Source organism: Chelon labrosus (assembly GCF_963514085.1).
Source record: "Chelon labrosus genome assembly, chromosome: 8".
NCBI lineage: Eukaryota > Metazoa > Chordata > Actinopteri > Mugiliformes > Mugilidae > Chelon > Chelon labrosus.
In genome coordinates this window covers 29,717,684-29,725,755 of record NC_140358.1, presented here as the reverse complement: position 1 = coordinate 29,725,755, position 8,072 = coordinate 29,717,684, and positions in this window count along the sequence as shown.

The following is an 8,072-nucleotide window of genomic DNA, read 5'->3' as shown; positions in this document are numbered from 1 at the left end:
TCCTTCACTCACAATAAAAAAGAAATGAAGAACAAACTGAAGAGGCCAGGGTGGTTAGTTCACTGTCTGTAATAAATGTAGGACATTTGAGTGTCTGTGGTTAGTTCACAGTCAGTGATAAAAGCAGGACAGATGAGCATCAGAGATTAGTTCACTGTCTGTAACAACAGAAGGACTGTCCAGTGTCTGTGGTTAGTTCACTGCCTGTAATAAATGTAGGACATTTGACCATGATGTCTCTGTGTCGTTTATCAAAGTCCAAACTGGATCCAGTGACATCAGTAAAAGTCGTTTAGTTTGAATGTTGGGAGGTCGATGTTTGAATCCTCCTTCTTCTTCTGGACGTGTTTGTTTAAAGCCGTTAAACTCTCCTATACGACACTTTGAGAACATGTTCACAAATAAAGTCCAAATTGAACCTGAACGCCTCATATCACAAAAAAAGAGACTTTTTTTTGCTTTTACAGAAATGAGGAACACAAGTGTTATTTTCTTTGATATGTATTTTGGAAAGTGATACAGGGAAAAATGATGTGGTGTCAGAAAAGTGACTCAACGGCAGAACAACAACAACCCAACCCAACACCAACACTAACATCAGCAGCAGCAGCAGCAGCAGCTGAGGCTTTCGCTGGTACAAAAAAATAAAAAGGAAAATTGAGAGCTGCAGGTGTGAGTGGGTTTGTGTGTTTTGTTTTTCTGATGCTTTATGTTTCCAGACTCAAGGTGATAAACATGGAAATAAAAACCTGCCTTTTGTGCGTTTTCATGTCCTGGATGGAAGCGGCTGCAGGTTCTTTTCTCTCACGTCTGAAAACCAAGGGCACGTCTCACAATGATCCAGCCACTCAAAGTCTATCTGACTCCCCACTAATGGTTAGAAAGCATCCATTATCCCCAACTAGAATTTTAATAAACTTCACATGGGAGGAGTTTGACATAGAAAAGAAAAGGTAATTCATAACAAGCGAGACCTTTTCAAGGTTCCCTCGCTTCAAACGGCCGCCAACTGCAAATGAAAGCAAATTAAAATCAGCAGCACACACAAAAGTTTCCTGTAATGCTGTCGAGGACGCGGAGGCGGCACACGCACACGCACACCTGTCCTCACACCTGTCCTCACACCTGTCCTCACACCTGTCCTCACACCTGTTGCACCTTTGACTGACGGCTGCCGTCTCCTCGTCTCAGAGCAGAGACCTGGATCCAGACTGAAGGATTAAGATGATGAGACACATTAAAGACAAAGTACTATTAGTACTGCTACTACTACTATGAGACACATTAAAGAGTACTGCTACTACTACTAGTACTATGAGACACATTAAAGAGTACTACTACTACTACTACTACTACTATGAGACACATTAAAGAGTACTGCTACTACTACTACTACTATGAGACACATTAAAGAGTACTGCTACTACTACTACTACTACTATGAGACACATTAAAGAGTACTACTACTACTACTACTACTACTATGAGACACATTAAAGAGTACTGCTACTACTACTACTACTATGAGACACATTAAAGAGTACTGCTACTACTACTACTACTACTATGAGACACATTAAAGAGTACTGCTACTACTACTACTACTATGAGACACATTAAAGAGTACTGCTACTACTACTACTACTACTATGAGACACATTAAAGAGTACTACTACTACTACTACTACTACTATGAGACACATTAAAGAGTACTACTACTACTACTACTACTATGAGACACATTAAAGAGTACTGCTACTACTACTACTACTATGAGACACATTAAAGAGTACTGCTACTACTACTACTACTACTACTATGAGACACATTAAAGAGTACTGCTACTACTACTACTACTACTACTATGAGACACATTAAAGAGTACTGCTACTACTACTACTACTACTACTATGAGACACATTAAAGAGTACTGCTACTACTACTACTACTATGAGACACATTAAAGAGTACTGCTACTACTACTACTACTATGAGACACATTAAAGAGTACTGCTACTACTACTACTACTACTACTACTATGAGACACATTAAAGAGTACTACTACTACTACTACTACTATGAGACACATTAAAGAGTACTACTACTACTACTATGACTAAAAATAAAATCTAATAAAAGACCAGAACTAACAAATCAGATGATTAAATATTCAAACGTTTCTATAAAACAGACAGATGGACTGACAGGAGACAGACTGAGAGACAGGAGACAAACAGAGAGATGGACAGACAGGAGACAGAAATAGAGAGAGAGAGAGAGACAGACGTCTCATGTCCAGCGTCCTGGTGTGGACAGGGGGGCAGCAGGATGCCTCAGAGCTGGATGCTGAACATTTTCCATTTCCTTTGTGCTCCAGATGGAATCAGTATTCTAACCCAGAGCTAAAATATGATTAATTGCTCGTCGCCCGGGTCCAGGCACGAGGGTAATAAGCCCCGACTGGACCAGTTTCTCTTTTCCTGCTGCTATTCACATTCTCTCACTTGTGAGCAAATACATTTTTTTATATAATATATGCACTGCATTAGAAATACCCACAGAAAATTGAATTTGGATAGTTACACGTGTAAGTACCAAACTCATTTCAGATGAGGCTAAATGAGAGCAGAGAGGAAGAGGAGGACGAGGAGGACGAGTGTCTGCAGCTCTTTGATACACTGAACAAATAGCGTCGCTGAAAGCCTCCATTTCTCTCCGGCTCCCTGCGCTCGGCCGCAAATGCCAAAGTCAGGGAATCTTTTCATTAGTTTCTAGCTCAGACACATGCTGAAATAAATGCACCTTTTTCTTTCTTCTTTTTTTCTTTCATTGTAATGTGCGTTAAATATTTCAGAGATTTCCGGATCCTTTCAGCGAGCGGGAGATGGAGGGTCGGGGGAACGAGGAGCGCTGCCACGACCAAGAAAAAGGAAATGCTGAGGAGAGAGGTTGAGCTGGACGTCTGCAGAGCTGCTTGATGAGGAACTGAGGACAAACTACGTCTCTGGTTCAGTCTGGACGTCCTAGAGTTGGTCTCCTGCAGCGTCCTTGTCTTCCTTGTCTGTCTCCAGGAAACTTTTCTCTTCTTTTAAACGTTCAGTGTTTGTTGTTGTTGTTTGGGTGCAGCCTTTGACTGAGTGGACTCCATGGATTCTGTTTAGATGATCAACTACTACCACCTCACCACACATCCACATTACACTAGTCACTGACTAACAGAGGACGACCTTCATCTACACAGCACACATGGATACACACTGGGTTCTGTTTCTTATTGTTATTCTCCTTTGATTTCCGGCAGTTTTGACGCTACAAGGACGTGATTCTGGTTTGTGGTAGGCCTAAAATAAACAACTACTATCATCATAAGATCATTCTTGGCTGACGCCTGATGCTGATCCAATCCGATCATTGTAAAAATGCCCCTATCAGGACATCTGTACAGCTTTAGAAAACATGATTCAGCCATGAGTTCAACAAATCCAGGTCTCTGTGGCGCAATCGGTCAGCGCGTTCGGCTGTTAACTGAAAGGTTGGTGGTTCGAGCCCACCCAGGGACGAGAGTTTTTAGGGTTGCTATGGATGTAGATGCAAGGACAGACGTTATTAATTACCTCTACGAATAAGCACATTAATGATATGCATGACGTTTCTGATGTTTTACCAAATCTATGTAACCTCCAGCTGTGTATAAATCACCGAAGAGCTTTATCTTATCCTCAGAAATGAACCTCAGCTGTGCAGGTCTGGTCTAAACTGGGTTGGTGTGGTTAAACTATCAAACAGCTCATGTGAGTTTCTGGTGGACACCACCCACAGATGGTCCTGTTTAAACCCAGACTCCTCCACCTGTCTATTGAAAAAACTTGAATGAAACGTCTTCAAGAGACTCCAGTTGCCCTTGGACCCTTGGACCATGACTCTTGACAAAGATCTGTCCCGGCAGGGTTGGTTTTAGGACATGGACCTTGTTTTATTCACTTGAGTGGTCAGAGGACAACAGCTACAGGTTTGGACAGATTACACAGAGGTGGAAACATCAGCTGGGTAAAGTTGATCCAAGATGGTTGAACAGTTTTACGTTTTAATGATTATATTGTGAATTCTTCATGGTCCCCTTTAGTCTGGTGCAGCCAGACTCTCTAAATCTCTATTTAGATTTCATTATGATACAGAGAAAGAAAAACTTCTGCATCAACTGGATCAGAAACATTTAGTTCTGATCTTTGCTTGAACATAATCTGTTCCCAACGGAGAGACTCCAGACCAACTCTCCCCTGCAAAACTGTTGTGTATGGAGAAGTGTGGGTGGGAGAAACTGGTCTTCCAGGACAGGTCCACTTGGTTCTGAGGGACAAATATCTGCCCTGGTGTCAGTTGGATAGATCTGATTTTCCTGCTGTCCAGTACCAGAGTGTCTCTGACTGGATCTGATGGAGACCTGATGGAGACCAGATGGAGACCAGATGGAGACCTGATGGAGACCTGATGGAGACCTGATGCATCTTCTTCTTTCATTTCTAACATCATCTGTTGTCGATGCAGGAGGTGGACGGTCTGCTTTGGCTGTTTTCCCTCAGGTCTGTTTAGATTTGGCTCCGTGAAGAAGAAGTGACGTAATAATATGAACAAAAGAAGGATAGTAGCTGTATATTAGGTCATAATGGATGGAACTGAACGCCATGCTAACAGGGTAGAGCCGTTCTTATTTCTGTATCTCATGTTCCAGCTGCATCCTTTCTAAATGAAAGGATTTGTGTGTGGTATCAGCCATCGGGCCGCCGCTCGGTGCAGCGCTGGATCATTCACACTTTCGACCTCCAACCCTGAACAACAACAAACAGCTCGGCGCTCGCCGCCCGCTCTCCGCCGGGCGCTCGGCAGATTGGACGATTACGGGTCGTGACACCGACGCTTCGACGGTAACGCTCATCTCACATCTCCTCCGAGGTCAGAAATAGACTCCACCGTCTCAGTAATTCCTGCCATATCGAGAATATTTGACATTTCCCTCTTCTCTATCATCCTTTCTCACTCTTTTTTTTTGTAAAGATTATTTTCTATCACACAGTCAGGGTGCAGAGTGACAGGTGAGAGTGATGAGGCCGCCCCAAAAAATAACAGCCTGAAGAATAAAAGTGAGAGTTTCTTTATGTTTACCGTGAAGGATTACATCTCTCTCTCTTTTATGTTTCGTGGTGAATGTGAATGAACGCTGGGAAACACCACCTGTTCCTGCTCAAAAAATGTCTCCATGTCTGCAGCCCGGCGGCGGTAACGATGCTCGGTGTTAATCGATGACTTTATTCCATTCCAAGGTTACCTGGAACTAAATCACCAGCGAGGAAGCGTCTCGTGACGGCTGACGTCCTGGTGTTAGTGGCGGTGGAGGAGGAGGAGGAGTGAGGGGAGAGAGATGGGAGGAAGGACGGGGTTGGAACAAACAGGATATAAACACAGAATAAAATCTAATGCCCGGCTTATAGACCTGACAGAGTGAGTGATTCTGCATATTTCAGCCGTCTGAATCCCGTCTCAGTAGAGATGCATCAACCTCAGGACTCCACATTCTCATCACTAATACAGCTTTGTCCACGTATTAACACGTCTATCACACCGACTGCAGACACTCTGCAAAAACTAAACCCAGTCCATGGACTAGGGGGGTCAAACTCATTTTAATTCAGGGGCCACATTCACCCCAGTTGATCTCAAGGGGCCCGACCAGTAACACAGCAGCATAATAACCAATAAATAATGACAACTACAGATGTTTCCCTTTGTTTTAGAACAAAAAAGAACAAACTGAAGAAGTTTAATGAACCCTTGTTTTACAAAACAACCTCAAATGTCATCTGCTGTTTTGTTCAGGGTCTCAGCAGTATGGCCCCTAGTGGATGAATTAGGAACAGCAATTACTTCTATTGAAAAATTGCAGTTAATGTGGAACAATCTCAACCATCAATGCATTTTCTTAAAACTTATTTTAGCGAGAGACAGTTTCTTACAGCATTTATTCTAATTTAAAACAAATGTGACCAGGTAGCTGACCGCGTCCTGCTGAGCTGTAATCTGGGTTTCGAGGCAAACCGTGGAAAGTTTAGTGACAACATTAAAAGATCACAGAAAACGATCATAAAACAATAGATCAGTGGGCTGAACGTCCACCACACACCTCCAGTTCAGTCAAAACCACAACCACCATCACTTTAATCTAATTAGGGGAACAGTCCTTATGCTCAGCATGTGAAATTATTATCACATGTAGTTGCAAGAGATTGAGGGAGGACCCAAATGTGAGAGGTACAACAAGTACCAGAACTAAAGACACGGCCGGGACAGAAGGTAATTCAGACACACAGATCCAAAAGAAACCAATGAAGAACAAAAACCAAGACAAGAACACGAGGAACATCAGAGACAACCTGACTAAGGACAAAGGGAAAGGCTGGCTTATATACAAACACCTGAGCAGAAGGGTTAATGAGACACAGGTGAGACTAATGAGGGCGGAGCCACAAGGAGAAACCAATCAACCAATCAAAGAGGGGAAAAACACAGGAAGTAAAACAAGACTAGAAAAAAAAAAAGGAAGAACTTTACAAAATAAAAACAGGAAACAAAAGAAAAACCAAACAAGATCACAGGAAATATTTAAAAGACAAAACAATGACAATTATATTCTGAATATATTGTGAAGTTACCAGCCGGCTACATTACCATATTTATTTTACTGAAAGGATCTGAAATAGTTCTTCCTTCTAATGGAAAAGATTGAATCCTTAAAGATGAATTATCGCCTTTTTTTTGGACGACTTGAACATTGGACATCACACACACACACACGCACATACACACTGCATCAAACTACACAACACAACCACACACGATGGAGCATGACATGACATGTCTTCATGAAAATGTGTTCAGCATTAAAGAGTTTTAACAGATAAATATATATATTTAAATGAAGCTTCAGATGTCGGAGGATTTCCTCATCCCCAGCAGAGACGGCTTTGATTCATTCATCATTCATTCCCAAACATGGGGACGCTCTCAGAGGACCGTCCTACGTTTGGCTTTAAGCTCCGGTTGAAAGGCGTTGTCTTGACTTGAGCCCAGCTGGAGGTGAGCTGGTGAGTCCGTCTAACGCAACATCACAGCGAGGCGCGTCGGCCGGCGCTCTGCATCGTTTTACCGTGGATATGAGACGTAGCAGCGTTTAGCTCTGATCTAAACATATCTACATCTAAGAGAATTCATTAACCAGAGCATAGACTGTATATAAATATGGACACCACGTCTCCACTTCCTCTCATTGGTCAAACTGACTCTATTTTCCCGGGGATACGGGCGACGCCATCTTGTGTTTGGAGCCAGAGTTGATCAGTACGGTCTGAGGGCGGAGCCACGTGGAGCCGTGATATCGATGCCCCGCCCACACTTCCTCCAGACTCACTCATGTTTTCATTTAATTAATACTACGCTCTGCTCTACCTCCACCTGTTACAAGGACATGATGGATTATATTTATTTCTTTTTTATAATCCCATGGTCCCACGGGGCCGCTTTACGTTAGCTTTATGTTAGCTTGGCAACTGGTGGTCGTCATTATGTCACATCCCGTTTCCATAGTGTTAAAATAACTAACTAAAACGAATCTTATCCAAAAGAATTGACACTTGAACATTCATCAACATTATATTAACTACCTAAAATGACAGAAATCCTTGAAAAAAATGATTTGATGTCTATTTTAGTGTTTTAGTTTGACCCAAGTCCCGCCCACTATCATGGAGGAGGTGGAGCTTATGACCTATACTGCAGCCAGACACCAGGGGGAGCTCTACTTGCTTTGGCTTCACTTTAGAGGAGCAGCTCCATCTTTAAAGGGAGGGGGTGGCTGCTCCTGCTCCTTCGTTAACTAGTTAACCTCATTTAAGGTAAAGATGTAGATATTAGTGTGTAGAGGAATAGAACCGTACTCTCTGCCTGCAGGGTGACTGGTAAAAGAAATTTATTTTAGGTTTTATTCAACACATTCCTCATGCGCTGCGCTGTGCATCAGGTC